This window comes from Anopheles funestus, chromosome 3RL (assembly GCF_943734845.2).
Source record: "Anopheles funestus chromosome 3RL, idAnoFuneDA-416_04, whole genome shotgun sequence".
Lineage (NCBI taxonomy): Eukaryota > Metazoa > Arthropoda > Insecta > Diptera > Culicidae > Anopheles > Anopheles funestus.
Window position 1 is genome coordinate 42,206,381 of NC_064599.1, and position 26,872 is coordinate 42,233,252.

Here is a 26,872-nt window from a genome sequence, read left to right on the forward strand (position 1 = left end):
GACTATTACAGTGAATGAACTGCACGGAAACCGACGTGGAATAATGGTATACGGGTGGTCTGCTGCTAATCGTCCGAATTCGATGCATGTTGGGCAAGGTTCGTTCACAGTCGTGCTCATGGTCACGCTGGTTTATTTTTATTATTTTTTCTGTCGAAAAGGATTAGAAATTGCTTTTAAATAATTGCATGTTTACGAGTAATGGTTAAGATATGTATCGAATTGTATCATACTGTTGGGTAGAGAAGATGATAGTTTAAAGTTCATTTTTGTTATTAGTTTAAATAGCAAAATATGCCGATAATATTCCGTTCAGTAACATAACGAAGAAAATCTATCTTCATTTCATAATCGTTTTGCAATCTTAAAACTCGACTTTGCTTATCAAATCATAACGAAATAACGAATAAGATAATATGAAAGAAAAAGAAAAACAATTTCCCAGTGCATTTGCATTTAAGAAACAATGCATTGCAAGCATTATAGTTACCCGTCTTCTTTCCGTCGTAATATTAAGATTAATCCCATCGCAGTTTTGCACCTGAGCATAATTTAATTATTCATAATTGCTTTTGGATTCATTTTACCCCACCGTTACAGTTGCACAAACTTTTGTTTGCACATGAACCATGAAGGACGGACAGAAGGAAGGTGTCGGGATGGTTATGGAACCTGCCTGCGAAATTCACAACGGCACTGCCGTTTCATTATGTATTGTTTACCACGGTGCACACTTGCATGGTGGTTTTGTTCAATATGTTTTATTACAAGTAATTTACACAATCCATAAAAAATGACTTAAAAAAAGTGCTTAATACGAACTTTTTTTCTTCAGCCAACAACAATTATGATAATTTGGCAGCTTCTCCACGATAAGCATCCGCGCGTTAAGATATAAAAGCATTAATTTGATGAATCTCTTGCTTCGTATCATGCGGAGGGAAACAAAACTACAAAATGAATATGGTTGATTTAGAGTGACGAGGAAAAAAAAAGAAACACAAACATACGTACACATGGACATTCAAAAGTGCATTCACTTTCACCAGACCGTGCCGATTACGGGGGGGAAGAGTTGGCCGAGCGAACCCGTCCAGACGATGGGGACGTTGGTGATGATGACGACAGCCTTCACGTTCCGAGCTTTTAATCACGGCTCATGGCTGTAATTAGTCAAAAAATTTCAGACACAATTTATCATCCTTGGACCTGTAGACGGTGGAGCGAGTTCTGTCAAAAAATGTTATTTTGCAACAAAAAAAGCTAACACAAAACAACCGTGATAAACCCGGCAATTATTTATTTTGGTTTTCTATTTCGTTTCCTTTCTGCAGCGAATTGAGGCGTCATTTTTTTGGGCAAGATGAGTGAGTAATAAATATACAAAAAAAAAAAACAAACGGTGGAGAAGTCGTTCCGTGGGTCGTCGCTAAATTGATGCAACTTGAATGGAAAAGATAAAACCGTTTCGGTTGCTATTGAGGGTGTGATGGAGTTGCTCTGGCTTAATTTTCGTAAGGTATTTTTAAATGGATTTTTAATTATTTTTTTAATTTTGTAGGAAAGCGTACGAGATTTTTTGGTTTTTAGTTTTACGAATTTTAGTTTACGAAAATTTTGAGAACAACGTGCACCTTGTTCCTTGATTTGAACCTCCCGGACAGGAAATGTTTCGCTTACTGTAAGAAACTTCTGGCTCAAGGTACTCTACCCGTTGCAATCCACCCAAAAACCAGATTGAGAATTATATTGCGCGGGCAAGAAAAATCACTGCATACGCCATATTTGGTTGCATTTTCGGGACGGCATTGAAGCATAACGACCATGGCAAGAAAAAACTGCAGCAAACACCCACCCCAAATCTTGACGTTGCGAACGTCTAAATCATGCACAAAAACAGCACCCAGTGGTTAGTTAATGGCTGTTCTTTTACACCGCACCGATCCAGGCTCCAGGTTGAATAAAAGCAGCACATTAAGACAATGATAATTTGATTAATTATAGCAGATAAGTGTGATGGAAATATATTTTTGTCTGGGTGCTGAAAGACACAAATTAAATGCTGCTGCTGCGCGTTAAAGTGCCTAGAAGATAGCAGGTTTTCGGTGCATCCAGCCCACGATGCAATAAATAAGCTCTGTCTTGGTGTACAGATTGCATTTGCATTTCTACTGCCACACTATTGTGCAGCGCTATGGATGAAATGTTTCGGAATAATGGCCACAGCAAGGCTAACCTCATGTTACTGTCGTGTTGTTTTGTGATAATTACTCATGTTCCAATGACTGTTATTGTTTGCATTTTTTGATAAGTAGATTTATTTATACCACACGACAATACTGTTTCCGAATCTGCTGCGGGTCGTTCTCCTAACAGGATTCACCATTCTTTTCATTTCTTTTGTGGCACTACAACCTCAAACAGTCCTATTTCAGAAATTCTTCGATTGTTTCAAAAAATTATTCGTCGAAGATAATTTTTCAAATCACATATTAAAATGTCGGTTAATCGTCCAATAGTGGTCGTAGATAAGAATAATCGAGAATGGACACGACATTTTAAACGATTAACATGATACATGTTTTTAATCTTTCCAACATCATCAAACAATTGTTATTTGCAAAAATAAGTAATAATGCTATGATCGAATCCTCATATTGAGGTTAATATTGCACAAGCTTGTGTTGTTAATTTAATATTAATTTTAAAACGACTTTCATTCTTGGATTTATTTCTTTGCATTAATTACAAACTTTACTTTTATTCCTTCTCATCACGTGTACATATTTTTGCGTTTTAATTCGCCATGCCTCATTATGCTAATGAAAATACGTGAAAGTATTTAAGGTAGCAGATATGTTCATGACAGCTAATGAAATGCTGCATTAGCAGATATCAACATAATGGCCACGCTACCCAATTTGTGGATGGAAAACCAACAGGAATGGTTTTATTTTCATCTCACAGTAGAGCAGTGGTAGAGAACTAGCTTACCTCATGGGATGTTTTCAAGATAATCAGAAAGGGTTTAAAACTTTCCCGCGAAGGTTAATGTTTTAGAATGTTGACGTTTTAACGTGCATAAAGTAATACCACCCAATTGTTTCCCCTTTCTTCTACATATACAGCCGCGTGTGTTGGTAATTGTGATAAGCGTTGTGAACACCGTTTGCACCATGTTCCTGCATGATCTGTCCCTGCTCGACTGTTGGCGGAGTGAAATTAATTGAAAAATTAACATTCATATGCTGTTTTATCTATACGGAGATTAACGGTAAGTTGCTCTCTTTCATGTTGTTTTGCTTTTGCACAGTGCGTGGCACAAACACCGTTTTTCGATCCGTTTGGCCCTTCTCCGTCCGTGTGCCTCATGTCCTAAAACGATAAGGCCACCGATCGTAGCGTGGTGCGTGAGCTGATTTTTGGCGGAAAATGGTATTAACACATTTGTGAATCGATTTGTGCGCGCACTAATCGGTGGCTGTGGTTAGAAGCATCAGCAGATTTGGAGCGCCAAGTAGTTGGCGTGGAGTGTGTTCGTGTGATTATAGCACGGTTGAAACTACGCGTACACGTGACCCAGGTTTTAATTAATGATAATCCGATCAAGAGCGTTTGTTGTTCAGAGTCATTAGGTTATTGCATATATGGAGAGCCATAATTTGAACTACGCGGAGTATGTAGAGGGAGCTAGGAAGAGTTCACAGTTCACATAGGTCTCGCATTGTTTGAATAAAACATAATAAGTATAAGAGAGTAAGATCTCAGCTGGATAAATGTTTTGAAAGTTAAACAGATACTTTCAAAGAAATCTTTTAAAATAGATGTTTCAATTAAGCAAATGTCAGAAGTATTGCGTATTCGGTATAATTAAATACTTCAGAACATTTAGTTAATTGATATTAAATTTATTTTATTTTCAACATACTGTATGTACTGTAGCGAGTTGTATAGGATAGAACGAAGTATAGAAATATTGTGATAAATTGATTATTGTGATATTGTGATATTGTGATATTGTGAAATATTGTGATTGTGATGAAAAAATATGTTTTGCAATTGCTATTTGGCGAACTCTAATCGTTGGATCGTGTTTCATATCAATAAGGATTTTAGCTCGGGTCATTGCCAGTGACTACAACCAAAAGGTATGCAAAAATCGTTAATTTTCAATTTAAATACTAGCGTTCGATAATTGCATGTTTATAATGACATTAATTTAATTACTGGGTTTTACCGAGTGTTGGCTTTTGGGCCGGTACGTTACATCGCGTTTTTTTCATGATGAAATGTTCCGACTATTGCGCTCGAAAATCCTGATCGAAAGCGCACAACAACCCCCCATTAGGTTCTGTGACAAGATTGTGAAGGTTGGTGTGGTGGTGGTGGTGGCAAGTTCCGAGGTCTTGATATTGCAGAGCTTATCCACTGATTAGTGTAGTCCTTGCACGGATGTTTGTAGTTTTTTACATGCCAGTGTTCAAACTGCTGGCCTGACGGGATTGGTTACGATTTAAACGTCACACCAAACATGCATGTTGGGTGTAATTTTCCTACGCTCCCTACCATCCATCCGTTACATCCATTGGAACGTGTTAAAATGATTACATCATGCTTTCCAGCGGTTAAGTGCACCGTTGCACGTATCGATCTAGTTACACAAGCTGAAATGGGCACGCAGAACTCGTCGTAGGCACTAGCAGTCCTTTCTCACGATAATGAAACTTTTGTTTTTGTGTATAAAACTGATTAGCATCAGTGATAATTCAACTTTTATTGCCCATAATCAGGGTAGGAATGTGTTTTTGGAAAGATATGATGCCATCAACAACTGGGCGTCTCCATTCGAATGTTCGAGTTGGGGTAATGTTAGTGATGCTTTGCAAAAAAATAAAAAAAGCCTAAGAATAGAATAAATTTTGTGTTAATGAGCTGAGATATGCTTTAACTGTGCACTTAACAGTATTATCTTAAGATATTCAAAAAAGCTTTCTCTCAGTTATTTGATGATTCATTCTTCTAATTTTGAAAAAAAAAAATGGAATATTGAAATTATTGTATGAGAATAATTCCAAATCAAACGAATAAATTCTATAAAACTATTGTAGATTGATTTTATTTTTTTATGTTGTCTTATGACTCTTATGAATGAAACTAATGACGTAAAACAATGCAATAAAACAGTGAAATGACTGACAGAATTATAATCTGTTGAAACTAAGTGTTAATGGAACTATAATGAAACAATTAATACCTGTACTAAGCGGACTATTGTGTAGTTAATAACAACATTGTCACTTAAAATTCTATGTTAAACTTTTACAACGAAAAATATAATTTCTTTATATTACGTACTCATGTAGCTTTATTCCAGCTGCTAAATAGCACATAAGACGCTGAAGAGCAGCATAATCGATAGACTAAGTAGCCTCTTCGGCCTTCCTTGGAAGAACGAAGAAGAAGTTCATAGACAAGATATTGTTCTGCAAAAAAGCTAGTTGAGGCCATACGCGTCCTAGTTACAGGTACGAACGATTATTAACGCAGTAATATAAATGAAGTCGGTAAAACATTAGTTCCAACTACATATTCTTTCGAAGTTTTAACATATTTCTAAACTTAAATTAAGTTAAAATGAGTTGCGGTTTCATGAGAGTTACGATGTTAGGGAGAAATACATCCATTTTAAAGGAGATTTAAATGTGGCCAACACAAACATCAAATGAAGGATATACCTTATTTAAGTTTTTATTAATTTTGAGATGCTTTTTCCACGAAAGCTTGAAAAACTATAAGATTACGAAAACATTTATACATTCTATAATATAAAATCATTTTTTTACTCGACATTATTTTTTTCTTCATTCTGTATTAATGAAGTTCATTCAATTTCTTGCTACCTTCAATAATTTGTGCAACATATTCAGATAGTTCGACCTCCTGATAGAATTTTATATCCGGTCCTCTGGCATACAACCGACGCCTTTATCACATACACCATCGGGTTACCCCGTTCGATATTTTTCCATTTTTCTAAGGAACTATACTAGGTTATAAGTAGGAACTTTTCGAATCGATATTGATGAAAAAATAAAATATTGTTTTTACCACACACCCTAAGCCACCTCCTTGCTGTCTAAAGGAGGAGCTTTTAAACGTAATCCTCCAACTTTTCTTCTGTTCCGTTCCACATGGCACGGAATGAATGCCATCCCACACTCCGCTCTCTACAGCATGCCCATCACTAAAGCGTTCCTATGACGTTTAGTTGCCGCCAATTTTGGGGCATATATAAGTGAGCGCAAGCGAGGAAGGATCGCCGCCGTTGTTGAATGACCGTCTGTGTTAGAATAAAACAAATCTGTGAATTCAAGACAAAAAGTGTTACAGTCCATTTTTAATGTCCAAAGGTTCAGCTCACCCTGTCGGAGTTTGAACATCTTCGTTGACTTATTTGTTGCCGGGATGCATTTTTACTACTACGATCCATACGGGATCCTATTTTGACTTTTTCTACTGATGTGTGCTTTTCTGCTCTTTTATTTACACTTTTTTTAACGCATCATTCACTGGTATATTTTAATTCAAGTATTTTATTTAAATATCTAGTTGTGTCTCAATATGCAGTATACTACCATACAATGCAAACGCGTTGCGTAGTGTATGACAATGCGTAAATGTCGATGCATGTGACAGCGACGCATCATGTCGCTCTCTACTGTTCTAACCGTCTCTAACATCTATTAACAATTCAAAGAGTAGCAATGCGGCCAGGCCGTTCCTTATGAATAATAAAACAAAAAAATCAAAGAGTGTTTTCATCACTTTCTTCACTGATTATACAGCTGACCAAGACTCAAGAATGAATGTGTTGAAGTAATTAATAGTTCCAAACAAAATATACACCTTGTGACCCTCTGATACAGTGCTTTTTTGCTGGATCGCCTCAAACTGATTTATCGCTAATGGTTGACTAGGTTGCTTTCTCTAGATCTGTGTGTCAATCTGGTCAGCAATCATCTGTTACCCATTAGCAACCATACACACCTAGCATTGCTATGCGTCGACGAAAAGAAGTATGTTGATGCATGATTTATGCCGGTGGTCCCTCGCAACTCACGTCAGCTACATGCAATTCCACTCCGTCGCTAAACGGCAAATTCTTATTGTGCACGTTAACATAGCGAACTAGGTTGCCGGGGAAGCTATTCTCACTCCGCATTTTTAATAGGTTTCTATTTTTTAAACCCTTCATCTCCATTGCTCTCACGGAGATCGTGCAGCGTCAGCCGCACCGGGCTGGTGCACCGGCGGCATTTGCAATGCATCGGCAAGTGGGATTGCATTCACGCATTCGCAAATCACGCTCCCGCTCGCTCGTTCCGACTGATGTATGGTTTTAGGAAAGCAATTTGCTTCTACCCTCCCGCAGCTGGTCACTATTTTATGCCAGCGTGCAATGATATCCGTGCAGATTCGCGACGGTGATGGGATCCGTTTTGGTAACGGGGCACATATAGTTTGGAAAACACCACCCAACGGCCAATGGTGAAGCTTTTTGCGGAACGATTGCAGCCACTGCAACCCGTGGGGCATCATGTTTCTCTGGTACTGACTGTGAGGCTGGGACGCGCTACGAAAATAAATCATAAATAATGCAGTATTGATTTATGACCGTTGCTCGCACTCGGATTGCGTGCCCTCGGAAACAGATTGGAAGTTGCAACGGAATGGAAGCTGTAATGTATCCCAAGTGTATCGTGCTGAAGGAGTCAAATTCAATTCGAATGGGAAAGATGTTAAAGATTTGGTGATGCACGTCTTAAGCAATTGATTTACTTCCATATTTACTATCAATGAATTTGTTTGAACTACAAGCAGAGCGTGTGTGAATAACGATTGATTTGTAAAAAAAGGAGAATTGAAACTGTTAATTAATTAATTTGAAACTGTTAATTTTGGTTTAAATATTTGCAATTAACTAAAACATACCATAGTGATTCGACCGTGCTCTTTCATAAAACAAGACCGGTACCAACTCTCAATTGACCTTTTTACTCCGTGGGCGAGAAAGGCTATCCTGCTCGTAACTTTAAGCTAAGAAATCCCAAAAATATGATCCTAAAACTCTTGAGCACATACATAGTTCCACAAAAGAAGGCAAATGTTAATATACATGTAACAACCACATCATTAGTTGTCTTTTTATGTTTTATAACACGCATTTATTCCCTTCGATTAATGAATAATTTGACAATTTTTTTTGCCCCACTTGCTGATCAATTACACATCCGATCTTTGACTCATCTTACCAACAGCATAGCTCACGCACACTCAACACAGTTGGTGTTATGTTTCACGTTTTACAACATCAAACGACAGTCCATCTGTGATGAAAGGGGTGAAACCGCCCCAGACGGGTGGGTTTCTCGATGCAACAAATTAGTTATTATGTAAAATTAATGAGTGTCATCTGCTCATGAGCATCATTAGCACCGGCGTAACGCTCGATTGCAACAGTTACCCATCAAAACCAGTTTAATCAATGCTGTCATCGGCATTACCACCTCGTACACTGCATGCAGTCCGATTCCTTCCTGCCACCCATCGGTTTGGGGTGTGATTTGCTGTGGGATATTTTATGCGCTATCTACCACATCATCGGGCACCGCAAACGAAGAGATTGATATCTCAGCCTGAGCCGTCAGGCGACAATCAGGGTAGTTATGAGATGGGGCGATCGTTCGGTACGTTGGGGGGTAAAAATGGTTGAACCGGTTAAAAGCAACTCGATCCATACGCTCGCTCTGTTGCTCAGCTGCTCGAAAGGTTCTCGGACGCCGGCAAGATGTTTTGGTTTGCTGAACCATGAAAGACGCAGCATCAAGACGTTCAACACAGGCGCTGTGGATCGTTGGTGTCCCAACGGGCAAAAATGTGCAACGTACCGCAACCGGAGTGATCCAGAAGGCTTTCCTTTGGGAGGCTGCGGTCGGTACCGGTGAAGTGAATTATTAATTGAACAAATAATTAGTTGTGCTTTACGATACGTCAATAAATTAATGGCATACCATAAATCACAACCGTAAGGTTTACCATCTCCCAATGGGGCGGTGGGTAGGTACGGGAAGGTGATTGACCACCCAGCTGTTGGTGACCCGTTCGAACGGTGTCGGCTTGCATGTTTTAAAATGTCACACGGATTAACAGTACTTAAGAGAAGTAATCTCATACGGTCAATCAGATATCGTTAGTTGAAAGAGTTGTATTAAAGAGATTTGTTTTGAGAAACGTCTTCATTATCTGCCTGCTCCATGGAATTCATCTTACTAAAGAAGAAAAAAAAAACGAATCAGAACAAATGAACATGCAACAGATTTGTTATTTTTTTCATCACAAACGAGCTATAGAAAAAAACACTTTAGCTCAAAATGTTAATATAATTGGTGCGGAGCAAATTATGGCCGATTTTAAATCGATGGGACCAGCAGAACTGTTGCGTGATTTTGACGTTTTCAAAACATCCTAAATCAAGTTTGGGAATGACATAAGTAGAAAATCAAACTGTGTAAATAGATGAATGATTATTTCATGCCAGTAAAAGTTCTTATTTCTTGAAAATGTTTGATTTTGAGCCGTATTCGGGAGGTGTTGATGTTTTTATTTCAATCGAAGAAAACGCAGCCGAGGCGCACATAATTGTAATTCACTGATGAACGCTATCAAACGCATTTGATGTGTTTAAGCCGAGCACTGCGTGAAAAACGGCCACAATACTCATCACGGCACCACAAAGTCATTCTGCTGCGCGACAACGCTCGGCCATATGTTGTGGAGCCCGTAAAAAACTATTTCAATACCCTCAAATGGCATGTTCTACCCGCCGTGCTCGCTGGATCTGGATCGGATTTTCATCTATTCCGATCCATGGCACATGGGTTGGCTGACCAGCAGTTTTCGTCGTACAGTTGGTTCTCTCCAAACAGATTCAGAGCTCTTTGCATACCTGGATTGGTGCAAAGGGCGTAGTTTTTTTGCGAAAATGAATCATCGAGAACTAAAAACGTCCGTTATTTACTTGTAGACCTAATCATAGAAGTACTATATTACTCTTACCAAAGTCAAATGCGAACAAGATTGCTTATACGCATTTGACGAAAACCAATTAGGTGCTGGGCCGCGATGGCTGACAAAAAGGTGGCAAATTCGTCAAGTGACAAATACAGCTTGTTAACTGAGCAAAACAGCTTTTCCAGTGGACGCGCACACATTAGTACACATTGACAAAAAGAAAAACACTTTGGTTGCTTGTTTAGATTTCGCCAGATTTCAGAACTAATTACGAACTGATCAAATAATTGCAAACGATCTCATCACCTGTGAAACGAGTTAATTTATATTCGTGAATAAGTGTTTACTTATAAATGTTTGTCGAAAATCGGCACACTTCTCTGGGTTTGGACGTTCACGGTCAGACACCAAATGAACTGGAGAACAGACTAAGTTAACTAGCAGCTAGACGTGATCTTTGCAAGGATTCGATAAAAGTTTTAGTTGATTGATGTACAACTTTGAAACATCTGCTCAAGTCCCACAAGCGACATAACCCCATCTAGATCGTATAAAATGTCATACGAAATCTCATAATGTATTCGCTCCTAACTTCGTTTCGACTCGAAACAAGTCATTAAAAAGACTCGAAGCTTTCGAGTCATTTTGATACAATTTTTTGACTTTCGCGAGGAAAATTTAATAATATTTTTTGCTCGGTCAGATATTAAACGTTATAAAACAATTTCTTCGCGAAGCATGTTTGTTGTGTTGATTAATGTTATTCCGTTCCGTAAATCTAGGTGTAAATATTTCTTGGAAAAGAATTCTGACGTTTTTGACGATCTATGAATTGTATGATGAAATCATTATCGTACAGCGAGTAAAATTTGCTAGCCTTCGTTGGGCTGATCATGTCATTCGAATGGCACCGGACGATCCAGCCCGTACAGTCCTTTTAGGTCGTCCACATGGGAAACCCAAACTTAGATGGAGCGGTGACGTTGATGCATAAGCCAGAATTTCTGCTATCATGAATTAGCACACGACAGCACTAGATGATGAGCCCTTATAACACCTGATAATTAAACGAGTTAGAGTGAATATTAAAACATAAACTATACAGAGTTTTGTTAAATCCCTTGTCCAGATATTTGCAATCATATAACCTTAAAAAATATGTTACTTTACATTAACTGCGTTGTGGGACCATACATCCCATATATTTTTTTTGCAGTAGAATTCTGTCACCCACAATGGTCGACCGCCGCTACCTACTGCAAGAAATCCATCGGGATTTCAAAACATAAAAAGCAAAAAAAAAAATGATTCTGGTCAAAAGGAATGGATATTTTTCAAACCATCTCATCCGAATTGTTTGTCTGACAGTCTACATTTTGAAGAACCCCAAAAAAGGACTCGTCTGAGCTGTCGAGGAGTAACATCAGTCTCGCTGACATTGTGTGCGTTGCCGTTCGAACCGTTCCGTTCAACAGCGAACACCAACGGTGTGATCCTTTAACCATCATCCATCCTGCACCAAGGGAAGGATTCTAAAGGATCGAAACGATTCAAAAGAAAAATACCACCATTCATCGTCGGTGTCTGCATCGATGTGCGTCTCCGTGAATGAAAGCATGCACTTGCCATACACACTTCAGTGCAAAGGAAGCCGGTACCGTTGCGGACGTTTTTTTGGAACAGGAGCAAAAACGAATGCCATCGTATGTATCCATTTTCAGATGTCACCGTGAGGCCTGCTGCCACTGGAAACCCGTTCGGAGTGGAATCCGTTCGACAAAACTGCTTCCCCAACAACATTGTTGAGATCTGAAGCTAGCCGAACACCAAAACCGAAACGCAGCTACGGGGAGTTATGTTGCCTTGCTTTCTTTCTGCAACCATTTCTATGCTGCAGCGGGTGTGAACGCGCTTAGGTACGTTCCGTGTTTTTGGATTATGTTGGCCTTCACAGACACAGGTTGCACGGTACGGTACACATACACAGTGCGAGCTGAAATATGCTGTATTTGCACAGCGATTTGCGAGCGACCGGAATGGTAATTTTACCCTCTGCCCATACATGTCACAACACTCCGAGGTGCATTTGTTTGCCGGTGAACCTTTTACCTCGAAATGCCACCAACATAACCCAACCGATGAGACAAATAAGGAAAGCGGCATCATCGAAAAGCTACACAGCAGCAGCTAGTTCACACGTTTCCATGACGTTGTTGTACATTGTAAATGCTGTGTGCAAATGGTCGGCAATGTGCTGTTTGTCTTCCATGCCATATAGGTTTGTTTCAGGTGCCGAATTCACCGCTTCCGCGTGCTGGAATGCCACTTGGAATGAGTTCCAAAACAATGTGGTTTTAGGAAGTGGTTGGTCGTCAGAAATGTTTGGTACAATGTGGTGGAAGTTGATATGGTTCAAGCATACAGATTAATATGAAAATGGATAGGTTTTGTGAAACATAACCATGGCAAGAGAAGAAAAAATGCTTTAAAATGTCAAAACCTTTAAATTTATTAAAAAATAAAAAGAAAAAAACATTGTTGATTAAACTCGAGCATGAAGGATAAATCATTTATAAAACAATAGAAAAAAATAATATTTTTTTTTTTGCACTAGCTAATTCTCTGCAAATTATTCTGCACAATCATTCACTGATAGAAAATAAAATTGTATTTTTGTAAAAAAAAAATTCAAATATCATATGAAATATACCACTATCTTCACTCTGAATATAATTATAAAATGAATGTTTCTTTCATATGGTACTCGAAATAAGAAGTTAACACATTAGCATTCGGTTAGGCAAGTTAGAACGTATAACTTCACTCTTAAACAAATAGCCAAGGAACAAAAGCAAAACATTTAATACCAAATTCAGTCCTTCCTGGTTCATGTGACCTGGAGAAGGACGAATTTGAAACATTCTTACATTTTGTAGATTGCTGTTTACCACCTTGTTCAAAACATAATTGCTTCTGTGGTTGTCCACTACCGAGCGTAAAATGCAATAGAAGTGAATGTCAAAAACAATGTTATAACGAACGAAACTCTGTATTCAGCTGCATCCCGAGGCAGCTTTGTTCCTCTAGTGAATATGGATCAAAGTGACACTTGACGCTAAAGAACGACTCCCAAAGTCGTAATGCCTCCGGTTGGCTGAAGAAAGAGAGCGTGTTATACATTTCCCCCCTCTTATCGCTCTACGTTTAACCACCGGGAACACCTTTCGATCGTTGGTTACATTTTGAATTCGGCCAGGACTGGTTGTATTGAAGAAGGCTTTCCTAAAGTACGTTGAAATGGGAACGTATATGAAGCGTTGTGTGGTAGACTTATTTGCATGCCTCTCGATGTGGCAGTGCCGAAAGTTCATGCATCTATAAATATCGTCCACAATTCACCATGTACAGCCCATTCGCTTTGTGGCTGTGATGAAACGAGAATTTCTCTCCTCGACAACGGCTAGTTCGTCCTGCAATTCGTCCTGAAGACATGAAGTTTACTTTTTTTTTCTTTTTTTGGTGGAGAACTATTGACACAAATGCATTTTACAGACCCACCTTTACGGTGAATTGGAAAGGTTTTGTGAGTTGCTGTTCACCATTAGAATACGAAACTGGTTGATCGTTTGGAGAAGTGCTCGGCATCCTTCGTATCCATCACCTCATTTATCGCCCGAAACCAGAAGAAAGAAAGGATCTTTGAGATTATCTGCTTGTTCCGGCTTAAAAACGAGTCGATACCCACGGGCATCCCTTTCGAGTTGTTCCGGTGTGTACGAGATGACCGATAGCTGGACATGATGGTCCCGAACGGCATAACAGGAAAAACGGAAAAATACGTACAAAATGAAGGAAAGCAAAAAAAGCTACATACACACATCCAAATGATGGCAAGATTCGCTCGAAGGGCCGAAAAGTTGGACCAGACTAGTTGAAATAACGTCGTTCCGAGTAATGGATAGCAATTTTCTCCTCAGTGTATTTGGGGTATGAGTTGGAGAGGCTCATTGTATGATTGGACCATTGCCATGCAGCAGTAAAATACTCTTTCATGCCACTACCCCTCCAAACCTTCGGGCGGACGTTTTCGGTACGTTAGCACTCGGTTTCACGTAAACACATGTCCTACTATTTCTAATCTTTCCTGTGGTTCAGAAGCTGGAATTACGGTTACCCAGTGGAACCGATGTACCGGTGCGGGGTGCGTGGTCTTACCCGGCCAATCTGCAGCCCTTTGGCACGGACTACTAATGCTGCGTTGTTGCGTTCGTGTTGTTGTAAAGGGGCTTCGAAAATTTCATTTTGGAAACGATAAATTCTGACCAGATTAAGCTTATCCTTCAAGATGAATGCACCGGACCACTCCGGTGTCTTGTGGTGTGTCGTGCCAGACGCACTGTACTTATTGACTTGGGTGATTGGGCCAATGGCCGATACTGATGGTGAATATTTCTGCCGGGTTTTGCAACAAGCCGAACAAGCCAGCACCTTGAGGGCATTATTCAATCGATTTCATTTTAATTATTCCAAAGCAAGTGCACTAAAATCCAACCCGTGTGCCGAGGGCTTACCTGTTTCGATCTAGAGCTAGATGATGATAATCTTCCCCTATTCCTTGAAACGATCAGAAGGTACGGTTCGGTGATACAGGGACGATTGTGGTTTGGAGTAGGTGAATGCGTCTTGGTGTGATTGAATTTTAAAACAAACCATACACTATATGCACACTGCTGTGCAAGAAACGTGCAGGAGTTTTTACATCCAACCATACGGAAAAGCAATAAGCCTGCTTATGGTGGTCCAGGAAATGGAAGAACGCTTATGGACTGCTTCCCTTAATTTAAGTTTAATTGTACTTTGTAAACATATAGATATTGAGTAAATCCATCCAACCAATGGAAGCTCTGATCAGGGGCTTGTTTTGAGATAAATACTATCGTCTGTAAGCACATTGTACAAGATAAATAAAGGAAGGCATCTTCTGAGTAACATTCCTTCTACAATTAATTCAGTTCAATCAACTTTAATGATTCGTTACTAAGCATATGTAAGAACCATGAACAAAGATTTTCTTTCTCAGTGTAGAACAAATTACGAATAATTCAATTGATTTCCTATCGAAAGGGTTTATCCATGGATGAACTTTTTATTAATTTTTTTTCTGATATAAATTTTTGAGTGTAAATAAGTAAAGCACTAAATAGAATATAACATGGTATGAGATACTACACGAACTGTTTAGTGGCTTAAATAGCCGAAGTTCAATTTGTAATTGATGTATGTTTAGATCGTAAACAAACGAACGGAATATGACCTGAAACATGATTTAAAATAGATGTTTGTTTGTTTGGGTTTAATATAATTGTTGAGCCGTTTGATTCGTATTCTGATTTGATAACTAATTGTCGACGATAAATATTTTGACATCTTAAACATATTTCTCAAAGGATTCTCTGATATCTATCTTAGAATAAGTCAGTCTGTCTCTGTACCAGTAAAAAATAAATAAATAATAACATTAAAGCAAATCCGTGAAACAAAAAAATAGACAGAACAGCATAAAGCATGTTAAGAAAAAAAAACAAACGATTGTGCTACAAAAAAGGGTTTAACTTAGTTCCTGTTGTTTGTAATTGTTTGTAATATAGCTTGAAGCTGCTTGCAGCAGTGCCTTCCTGTTCGCTCAAAGACCTCAACTGATATCCTAAATAGTAGGATCATCTTTTCTTTTTTAAGTTTAGTTTTGAGTTTGTAACGAGTGAAGGAAAAAAGGCACAGAAAAAGCAACCAATTTTGCATCATTAATTTGTGTTCCATCGTTAAAGCCGCAATTTGGTATCGTTCGCCACGGTTAGGTCGATATGAGAACTTCCCGTTGCCAGTGAAGCACTGCTCGATGTGTTTGCGTTTCAGTCTTCAGTATGTCTTCCGCCACTTTCACCCGTTGCCAATGTTCTGTCGTATTAGCGAGATGCAGCTGCTGCAACCCTCCCGATATAAATGTCTGGGATTGACGCATGCATATTATGAGGCCAACCACCAGTAAACAGTCGCTTCCATAAGCTTCTTACCGCGGGCTAGAAGTATGTACACATTGCCAGTTCTAGCGTTTGAACCAGGTTCCCCTTTTCCAAAGCACCGTACGGCCCCAAGTGCAGGTCAAAACGGCATCACGTCGGAGCTTAGTGATTCGGGAAGTTTTATTTTCTGTAGCGACCTCGCGAGCTACGGTACCGTTGCGACCCAGACACCACGGTGAGCACATCTGGGGGTTTCAGCTGATGCCCACGAAGCAATGGATGGGTAGGAAATGTGGAGCACTATCAGCGTGGTAGAGCGTCTGCAAGAAGCTTACGATCCTACAAAATGGTACCCAAACACCAGGTTCGATCTGGTCCGACGATTGCTAGCTTGTCATTTCCTAGAACTAAGCGCAAAACCAAATCAAACCGAACGAGCGAACGACCGATGTTGGACCATCATCCATATCTAATTACTGAAATCACGTACACAACGTATGGAAAAACATAAACTTTTATTTATACGAGTATTATGCATTTCAGCAGCTCACGTTTTTATCTGCTGACACTCGTTGGCCCGATGCCGATGCTGTACGGAAGCCTTTGCCCGTGTCTTGCTGGCTTACGATGTTTGTGTGTATTTTTTGTTCTGTTTCACTCCCTTCTTCCCTTCCCACTCAGTCACCGGCCACCGTCGACCAGCACGGAAGCGCAACGTCGTGGCCAATACGTTTCTTACGGTGGTTTGGTGAGGATGAAATCTGGCAGTTTGATCTGATTTACTTAATTGAGACGTGGTTCAAACCGGTACCGGCTTATCGGCTTCTTATCCCCAGGGGGTGAATTATTGAATCCGTGTGCTCTCCGATACACGATGTGCTACGGTGTCGACCAGCGAGCGCTTCGCTTCGATGAGATGCGTCAATAAAAGATAAAGCTAATCTGTGCTGCAAAGTACTCGGGTTAGCTGGTTTAGTTTCTGTTTGCACTAGTCTATAAGTGTTTCCGGAAGATAGCATAAGAGAAGCAAAAACACATGCTCGATAAGTCGTCTTGTGTGTTTAAGCAAATGCATTTAAACCAAAAGTGACCATTTTAAAGTTTTCTGTTCCTTTTTAAAGCAAAACAAAGAATATTGAAAAAGAGTTTTATTTCTTTACCTTGTGTTCATTTATTTTGAAACTTTCGTTACCATTGAAACTTCCTTTATCATTTGTTTTATTTTCTTACTTAATATTGCAATTATTGGTTGTTGTTTTAATAACTCCACAAAACACTGTTATCAAACACAAGCTATGACACGATTAATTTTTCTAATTAAATTTATTTCATATAATTTTCCTTAAATTATTAGTAATTTAATTAATCGGCTTAATCGGCTATTTTAAAATTCATTTTGAAAATATTGTAGAACTTATTCTCTCTTGTGACACTCGATCCTCTAGGGGTGGCTCGAATCGGATTATGGTTTTATATGCGTTCTCATCGTGCACCACCTTAACCTGTGCTGTTTGATTCAACGCCCGTACCCTTGGCATACTCTCACTTCGCACCACCACGCGTTCGCTGGTCCTATCTGTGACGACGTCGTTAACCTCACGTTCAAACTTCTGCAAAATCGGCTCGGAATGGAGTGTGCTCGGAAACACACCAAACGAAAGCCTTCCTCTCTGGTGAGGAGTGCGGACAACGAATGCGGGTGGAACTGTTCACTGCAATCGGAAGGGTTTTTCGGTCCAGTCGATCTTTTACCCGGCACACCCGGTGGACTGGTTGGTGGCGGAATAGGGAGTGAAAGGATGAAAACAGGGGACCACAAAACGGACGGGTAGAGATGAAGGTTGTATCCGCGCTAAACCCGGTTTTTCCAGTTTTTAGGTTTTCGTTCCGTATGTTGACTGCGTTTACTACGTAGAAAGCTTACTGGCTTGTTGCTCACGTCCGTTGCTCCATGTGGCCACAGATGCGCCCTATTCCTGAGGCTTTTTTTCAACCAGCACTCCACTATCCATCGTACGCTTCCCCACCGAATACGACACTCATGCACTCTGGCCTTTTAGCGCGATCGGTTCGCGGTTACGATCGTCTTCCATACGTTAGCGTTCCAGTTTGTTTGTCCCATTCGTCACGCCAGTTCCTTTCGTGGAACGGTTTTTTTTGGCCGCGGGGCATCGCGTACAGCATCAGCTGTTTGGTGTATATCCAGTTTTTTGTGCTGTACCCAGGGACTACATCAGTGTTGCTACCAACCAAGGTTATTACTTTATGCTTCTTTCGAGCATTTCTGTTCGTTTCTTTGATCCCCTCTGAATGCCAGATCTGGAGCTAGATCCTGAACTGTACGGAACAGGCAGCACCCGAAAACCTTCGTTTTCGAGTTAATTACGGGTTTTGTGCTGAAATTGCATCCGATCTTTTGCAAACGGAACACAACGGGTGCACGGTTTTCGGTGAGTTCATTCACCGCAGAGAACGAAAACGAACCCTAACAAAAAAGGGGAACTCACGGTTCTTAAAAAGCGAAGGACGGTTTCACTGTTTGAGACTGAAAAACCCCTAATCATTCCCAATCAGCACTGCACCGAACATTGATTGACTTCTTCTGTCTCACTCTTCTGTCTTCACACACAAACACGTTCTAGCCCACAAACTTCTTTTTTTTGCGAATTCTGGTCGGTAAAAGTCTTTATTGCAAACAATTTGACAGTCTGGACGATGTATCTCGTTGGCCATTTCCTCCCGTTTGCTCCACGTACAATGGTGACCTGATGCAACCGGAAACAGAACAAGCAGCAAAAACTAAAACACTTCTTTACAATGAACTGGGGTGTGCTGTGTTGGGTAAAGCATTTTGTTTTTAAGCTTTTTTTTGCTAGTTTTTGTAGATTTTATGTTGCGCTCCCATCGTAGCCACTCCTGGGTGGACTTAGACTCATCAACAGCTCTTTGTCGGTCGGCTGACATCCGTTTCGGGACAATTTTGCACTCATTCCCTTGCATTCAGTGGAGATTTTCATTGCAAGTGGTAATGGCCAAACAGTTTTCCCGCGTTGAAAAGGAAGCTTTGGAAGACGTTTCTTTTTCATACTATAACTTTTTTGTTGTTGTCTTGAGTTTTCTTCTATGTGTACGTGTGCTCCTCCAGGACACTAAACAATGGACAGTTTTGGAGTTTCTTGACCACCCGTTATGCACCCTTTCCTTTGCATGGTGCATTTGTAGCGTAAAAAACACTTAAGAACTGTGCATGGAAAATGGTGTTATTTAACATTGTTGATATCACCTTCAGCTGGCTCCTACTCTCTCGCTCTCTCTCTCTCTCTCTCTCTCTCTCTCTCTCTCTCTCTTTCTCTCTCGTGTCATTTTTCTATTTTTGGTGTACCGAGGGCGATAAGGACTTGATCAGTGGGAAAATAAAGTAAAAGTAAAAAAGAATGAACCCAAAACCAAAACGATACACTTCTTTCAGCACCGAAAGCCAATGAAAGTAGTTGATAAAGTTGAAAACAAGGAACCGTTACCAGTGTCCGTGTCCTGACCGGTGACCATAAGCTACGAAGCAAAGCCAATTGCACCCAAGTGGAATCGAGTGGTGATTGCTTTCCTCGGGATTCGTCGAATGTTCGGTTCCCAGGATATTCGATTTTTTGTTGTCCCTGTACGCAGTTTCTTCCTGTTTGTTAGTAGCAATTACTGCACTTTCCGTCCTTTCCACCAATGTAAGCGGAACGGGTGCAAAAAAGTCTCTTCCATCCGTTTCCAGTTCCTAGCAATGGATTTTGACCGAAAGAGGTTTCACAAACTAAACTTCACACAAGCTACTTAGTGTCTGTGCTGCAAATATAGGAGAAACCGGTTTTTGTTCTTTGCAAAATGCGAACCAGAAGTGGATAGGATTGTAGCCCCTGGTTTCACTTGCTGCAGGAGTTTAGTGTTCCCAGCATTGAGGGGTTTGTCCACCGAGCTGTAAACCTAAACCGACCTACGAAACTTGGCAACCGTTCGTTGTGCACAAGCAAAGTGATCGAAAACAGTGCACATGGAAGGGAAATGGTGAGAATCGAATAGAAAAACTTCCACCTTCCACTTAATGACAATCGCTTTGGGAGTTTAATTCGCCAGAATGAATTGCGGAACGTAATTGCAAAACCCCGGCGAGAGTTAGAAGCAGTTGCAGTGAGCTTTAGCTGCAACTCGGCTTACTGCGAAACAGTTGCATACGAAACGCTGTCTATTCGGGAGGGACAAGGAAATGGTGCGAAGGCAACGGCGTGGCGAAGAAAGTTAAGGAAACCAATCGAAGAAACTGTCGTCAGCGTAGTTACTGCACGCCTTAATGGGACTTAATTCGTGACAGTGAAAAGTGATCGTCACTTTTTGAAACATCTCCAAATGAGATGAGTTCGTGTGCGATCGCAAGAGTTTCCGGTAATGGTTCTGGCAGTTGGCCGATAAAGTTTCGCTACTTTTTAAAGCCACGTCTGGGTCGGGATGTTTGTGAAGTTAGTTGTAACGATTGTAAAGCTAAGTTTTTCCATTGTCAATTCACATTGGTTCGGAAACGGTGGTTTTATTGCGGATTTTTAATAATGATATACATTCATCTATCAATGAAGTTTTATTGATGCGGTTGATTGTTCGTTTGGTTGTTAATAGTGTTAAAATTTAACATTTAAAATATTTTCCAATAAAAACTGCAAATCAAATTATCATAGGAAATGCACCAGCAGGATATAATTAAGTGCAAACCATCAAACCTAACTAAGTGTCATCAAGCACAGAAACATTGAGCATTTCACGTTGAACTTTTCTAGTTGATACGTTTTCACGAGGAGGAGAACTGGAGATTTTAACCTGAAGATATTAAATATTTCTAACTGTTTGCTTTCGGTAGTATGCCAACAATATGTACTACAAATTACTAGACAGTGGTTTATTAAACTTTACTGATGGTAAAGCATAGGTAAAATGACTCTCACCACACGTCAATCCGCGTTGGAGATGGTATGGATATGCATCGGTATGGGTGAATCACGCATCTTCATCGGAGTCATATATATTCCTCCGTATCTCAGCAAGGATCGTTCAACATTAATATCATTATCCGATTGTGTTAGTGATATTATGGACCGCATGTCCCGTGGCGACAGTCTCTTTCTCTTCGGAGATTTCAACCAGCCACTCATCGCATGGAAGAGACCTGATAGCCCAATGCCCACCGAGATGCCATCATATGCTCCTGTTTCGTACCCGCCGTCTGCAACTGATCTGATAGACCTCATAAACTTGCATGCTCTTCAGCAATTGAATGGCATCCCAAATGCCAATGATCGCATACTTGATCTCATTTTCTCGCATTTCCCAATTACGGTCTCATGTGAAGTAGATGCGTCAGTTATCCCTCTATTGAATGTTGACTCACATCATCCTCCGTTAGATATTTCTATCGTTTTACCACGCAATCAGGCTCTCCACTACGGACACAGTCACTCACTCTCATCTCGTCCTCGTCATCTCAATTATAGAAAAACGAATAATGTTAGGCTCGATAGCATTCTCACCCACACTGACTGGTCCATCCTACATAATAGCTCATCCGTCGAGACTGCAACCTCTCTCTTCACCTCCATAGTCTCCTCTGCTCTAGAATCCTGCACCCCTACTTTCCGTCCTTCTTCTCATCCTCCCTGGTCGGATTACAGGCTGCGTGTGCTAAAGAGAGACAAGAATCGCCTTTTTCGCTTATATCGCCGTTATAGGTCAGATTATTATAAGCGCGCTTACAAATACGCATTTTTTGCCTACCGAATTTATAACAGAGCTCGCTATCGTAGGTACGTTGGTAGACTTCAACTTCAATTTCACTCCAACCCCCGCTCCTTCTGGCATTTCGTCAATGAACGCCGTGGAAGCAGCTCCCTGCCTTCTTACATGACCCTGAACTCATCGTCCGCTGATACAACTCCACAGATTTGTTCACTATTCGCTCGCCATTTCTCGAGCATTTTCGCTGACACTATTACTGATTCCGATTGTTTCATCCCTGGACTGGCCAATATGCCTAAACATACTTTAAATATTGACTCTATCAGCGTTAGTGTTCCGCAAGTCGTTAGTGCCCTGACAAAACTCAAACCCTCTTTCTCCCCTGGCCCTGATGGGATACCGGCCTCTATATTAAAAAACTGCAGTTCAGCCTTAGCTGCTCCTTTAGCTTACTTGTTCAACCTTTCGCTATCCTCCGGTGTCTTTCCAGACACCTGGAAAACTGCATGGCTATGTCCGGTCTTTAAAAAGGGCAATCGCTCATGTGTTAGCAATTACAGGGGCATTGCAAAACTGTGTGCGAGCTCGAAAGTATTTGAATCTGTAGTTTTTGAATACATGTCCTTTTCATGCAAATCGTGGATTAGTGCCAACCAACACGGCTTTATGCCAGGACGATCAACTACCACTAATTTACTGCAGTTTGTGTCATCTACGATAGACCGTATGGATCAGGGACTCCAGGTCGACGCAGTGTACACGGATTTTTCTGCGGCATTTGACCGAGTACAGCACTACCTATTATTGGCTAAACTTGAAAAACTTGGGTTTTCAATGAAGTGGATACAATGGCTCAAAAATTATCTAGTAGGTCGCCGTTACTTTGTCAAGATTTGCGATTCTACGTCCTCGGCTATTGCGAGCACGTCGGGGGTCCCCCAAGGTAGTGTCCTTAGTCCTTTCCTCTTCCTTTTGTTTGTCAATGATGTCACTTATATTCTTCCTCCTTCTGGACATCTACTCTATGCGGATGATATTAAAATCTATGCATCGATAAATGACCAGAAGGACTGTTCGTCCCTTCAATCTTACATAGATGTTTTCTCCTACTGGTGTTCCGTCAATTTCCTAGAGTTATGTCCCAGTAAATGTTCTATTATCTCCTTCTCTCGTGCTCGTCATCCTATTATTTATAACTATCACCTAAATTCAACTCCGCTATGTCGTGTCCACGAAATCCGCGACTTGGGAGTGACCCTCGACCATAAATTAACTTTTACCGCTCATCTCGATGCCATTGTATCGAAAGCCTTCAAAGTGCTGGGCCTTATCCGTAGGCTTACAATCGACATAAAAGATCCGGCATGCCTTAAGGCACTTTTCTGTTGCCTAGTCCGTGGTCCCTTGGAATACGCTTGCGTTGTCTGGAGTCCTGCGTCTGTTGTTTGGACTACAAAAATCGAACGGGCGCAAAAGTATTTCACGAGGATGGTTTTTCGCCGACTCCTGGATACCAACCAAACGCAGATGCCTCCATACGAATCACGATGCCAAATTCTTGGCCTGAAATCGTTGGAGACTCGACGGGATCATGCCCAGGCATCTCTCATAGGCGGGCTGCTTCTAGGCGCCACTGATGTGCCATACCTTCTTTCTCGCATCCCTCTCTATGTCCCTTCCCGCGCTCTTCGCTCACGTCCATTCCTCTCGGACTCTTCCAGACGTACTACGTATGGCTCAAATGATCCGTTTCTTGTCTCTCTTCGGCACTTCAACATCCTGTACCATCTGTTCGATTTCAACTCCTCCTTGGCCTCCTTCCGTTCCCGCATATCACAACCTTCCTATCCTCCGTCTTCTCCACTTCCCCAAAATAGTTAGCTATAGCTATAGTTTTGCTTTTAGTTTTAGTTTAAGTTTAGTTTTTAAGTCAATTTTTTGTTAAACCTTTATGGCGGACAATTCAAATAAACAAAATAACAAAATAACAAATAACAAAATGAATGGTTTCATGACTTCATGAGTTGATCAAAGAGATGTATTTTCCCTCGTTTTATTTATAATATAATGTAATAACAAGTCGTTTTCCTTTCTTCCGAAGCACGGTTTTATTTCATCAGTTCAAGAGGTAAAGATACCATTCTGGGTCGAGCCTCCTTCTATGTTCCGGTTTTGGTATTGAAATTGGAGCAGAAGGATAAAAAAACTAAAATCCAAACATATCGATTAATTTAATTAGTATTAAACAATGTAATAATTTTTGAAGAAAATTCAAAAACCAAAATATTTTAAGATTATTTTACGAAACCACAGCGCACATATTGACTTACAAACTTATGAAATATTGCGATGTTATGATTGAGGCATTTATGTGAACTATAAGCAATTATCAATTATTTAATTTCTTTTAAACAACTTGTGTCCTTTATTTGTTTCAATTTCGCGTTTGTTGATTTGTAACACAGTTAATTCGTTTTGATGCCTATTTTTTAATTGTTATTTACCTTGTGAACACACACACGAGCCAACAAATGATTTATATCCTTACTTGCGCTAGAGCAGGCTGTAATGAAATCTTGCAAAGGTTTCGCCACGAACTTTCCCCACCAACAACATACTATACACTGCTCAAAACTCGTCAACTTTTGCTGGTAAGTATCCTAAACTCATTGAGGGCTGAGCGTGTCGAAATGTCTAACATCAACACTTACAGGCTTGTCATATAAAATGATCACGGTTTTACCTTCCGCTGCACCGTCCTGACTATGGCCGTCAGTATCTAACCTTAAGATGATAAGGGTAAAGGTGAACCTCCAATTCTCGTGTACCTCGCCTCATGTGAGACAGTCCGGGCACGTTCCGAACTATCGATCTGAAGCTGGCCAATCCCCAGGGGTTTGCCCGATGCCGAGCCCTTTTCTGAACCGGTAAAGTTTAACGCAAAATGATAAATCTTCCACCAACGATGGCAATCGAATGGTATCGATGTCGGCAGTGGTCACGGTTCCTCGGTATGGAAGGGGTTCGGGCGGGCTTTTCAGTTGCAAAACTTTTCTTCAGCAATTCGGTGTGCACTGTTTGGGATGTGGGGACGGGAAAGGTAGTGACGTGGTTGCCCCATTGCCAGCAACTTTCATCATTTCCGAGTTCGGCCTGTTGCCAAAATGTAAGCAATAGACCAACTTTCAAACCATAGGCGTTACTTGGCCTGAGAGGCATAATCACTTGCTCGTTTTGCCGGTGTAAATATTTACTTCCACTTCTGCTGGTGCTAGCTGCCGGTAAGCAAGCCTGCGGTACGGTAAGGCAAGACACTCCGAAGTGACTGGATGGGTTACTTTCAGCAGATAAGTTATCGTACTTAAGTATCCGCACCAGGGCAGGGGTTTGGCTTTTGACCATGGCCCGCGCGTGGTCGAAGCGGTGGAAAAAGTTTTGCTTGCATTAATTAATTAAGAACAAAATCATTTCAGCAACTACCAGGCCCGTTCCTGGGCGCTATTGCTTTCATTCCCGGAACTGCTTCGAACGCTACAACGAACGATTCTGTGAAGGAAATTTGAAGCCCAGCTCAAATTGAATTTCCGTGTGAACGGCTAATGGCCGGCGGGTGCGTCCCTCGGGACACTTGTCGCTTTCGGCGCATTTCGACATTGATTGAATGATGAGTGAATGCTTTCGGATGCTTGTCAGAAGCGATTGCTGTCCAGAATGGTGAGAATCGGTTCGGGCACAGGAAAGCGTACCGTGGCAGGAAGAAGGAACCTGACTTTTTAGCGAACGGTAAAATGGAACAAAGTTTACCGGTTACATCAGTGGATTAAAAAGTTTACTCCAACGAGTGCCTCTTGTACTATGTAGTGGTGTATTCGGTTTTAAAGTGAATGCTATGACTTGCCACATTTCTGGCAAGCAGCAGAAACTTTAATGATCAGATGTTGGCGTTTAATAAAAGATGAACATTAAATGTGTTTCTGTTTTCTTCATTGAAACTTTGAAACGTATTGAGCACAAGACTGTTAAAAATCAGCGCTACAAAATGAGCTTTCCCACGCCGTTAGCCGCATTTCGACATACCTTTCGTTAGACATTAACTGACCTTTCAAGGTTAAAAATTATTAGCAAGAATTATTAGCAAAATGTCATTTAAAAATAATTTAAATAGGATTTTGTTCCACTTACTAGATTAACGTGTTATCTTTGGTACTTTAATTCTTAGGACATGGGAACATTTGGAAGGTCTCGTAATAAAAATAATGTAATATCTGATTATTTTTTGCTCCCCGCTCATGCACTGCTGACAGAGACTCTAAAGTAAATTTTGATCCCGTCCTGTAACTATTGCAGAGGGCTTTTGGAGAAAATTAAAACGTTTGACTGTAGTAGCGTATGAATAAGATTGATTAAGTAGATATATGTGTTCATATATCAGGGTAATGTTAAGTGATCAAGTATGTTCTTTCACAATACAGATCTTACACAATACCACAGTAGTAGTTCGATGTACCAAAATTGTTTAAAAAATGGAATGAAATTACTCAAATTTGAAAGATAGCTTGTCATAATATCATAACTTATATCAAACGTCATCTGGTTATCGCCGCAATAGAGTTTATACTATTCAGTAATAAAAATTGTTCATTTCAATCCAAAATGACCTATAGAAGTAATAAATAAATATCATGATTGTAATTATTTTTTAACATTCACAAATAGTTGATTGACATGTGAAAAGTTCTTCAATTGTTGGAGTGAGGATATGTTATTTATACGTTGCTGACCGTTGTTCGCACTAAAAGAGCCAACATGAATAAGAATTCTGCACAATCAACAAGCGACAATAGTGACAGCATCACCATCATCATCATCATCATCATCATCATCATCATCATCAGTGGCAGGAACACCACTAACAACATCAAACTCATCGTCCTCGGAGATGCTGGCTAAAGAGCTAAACACTTGATTACGTCTAATCCTCGCTCCCAACGGGGCCGAAGAGTTTCCTGGCCGAA

General features: G+C 40.4%; 1 long non-coding RNA gene across 1 annotated transcript; it reads left to right on the top strand.

Annotated features, from left to right (window-relative positions):
* The first annotated feature begins 23,859 nt into the window (after positions 1 to 23,859).
* LOC125771919 (uncharacterized) lies at positions 23,860 to 25,824 on the top strand. The gene is made up of 2 exons (XR_007419426.1): positions 23,860 to 24,508; positions 25,331 to 25,824. It is a non-coding gene; the product is annotated as an uncharacterized LOC125771919 (long non-coding RNA).
* The last annotated feature ends 1,048 nt before the right edge of the window (positions 25,825 to 26,872 follow it).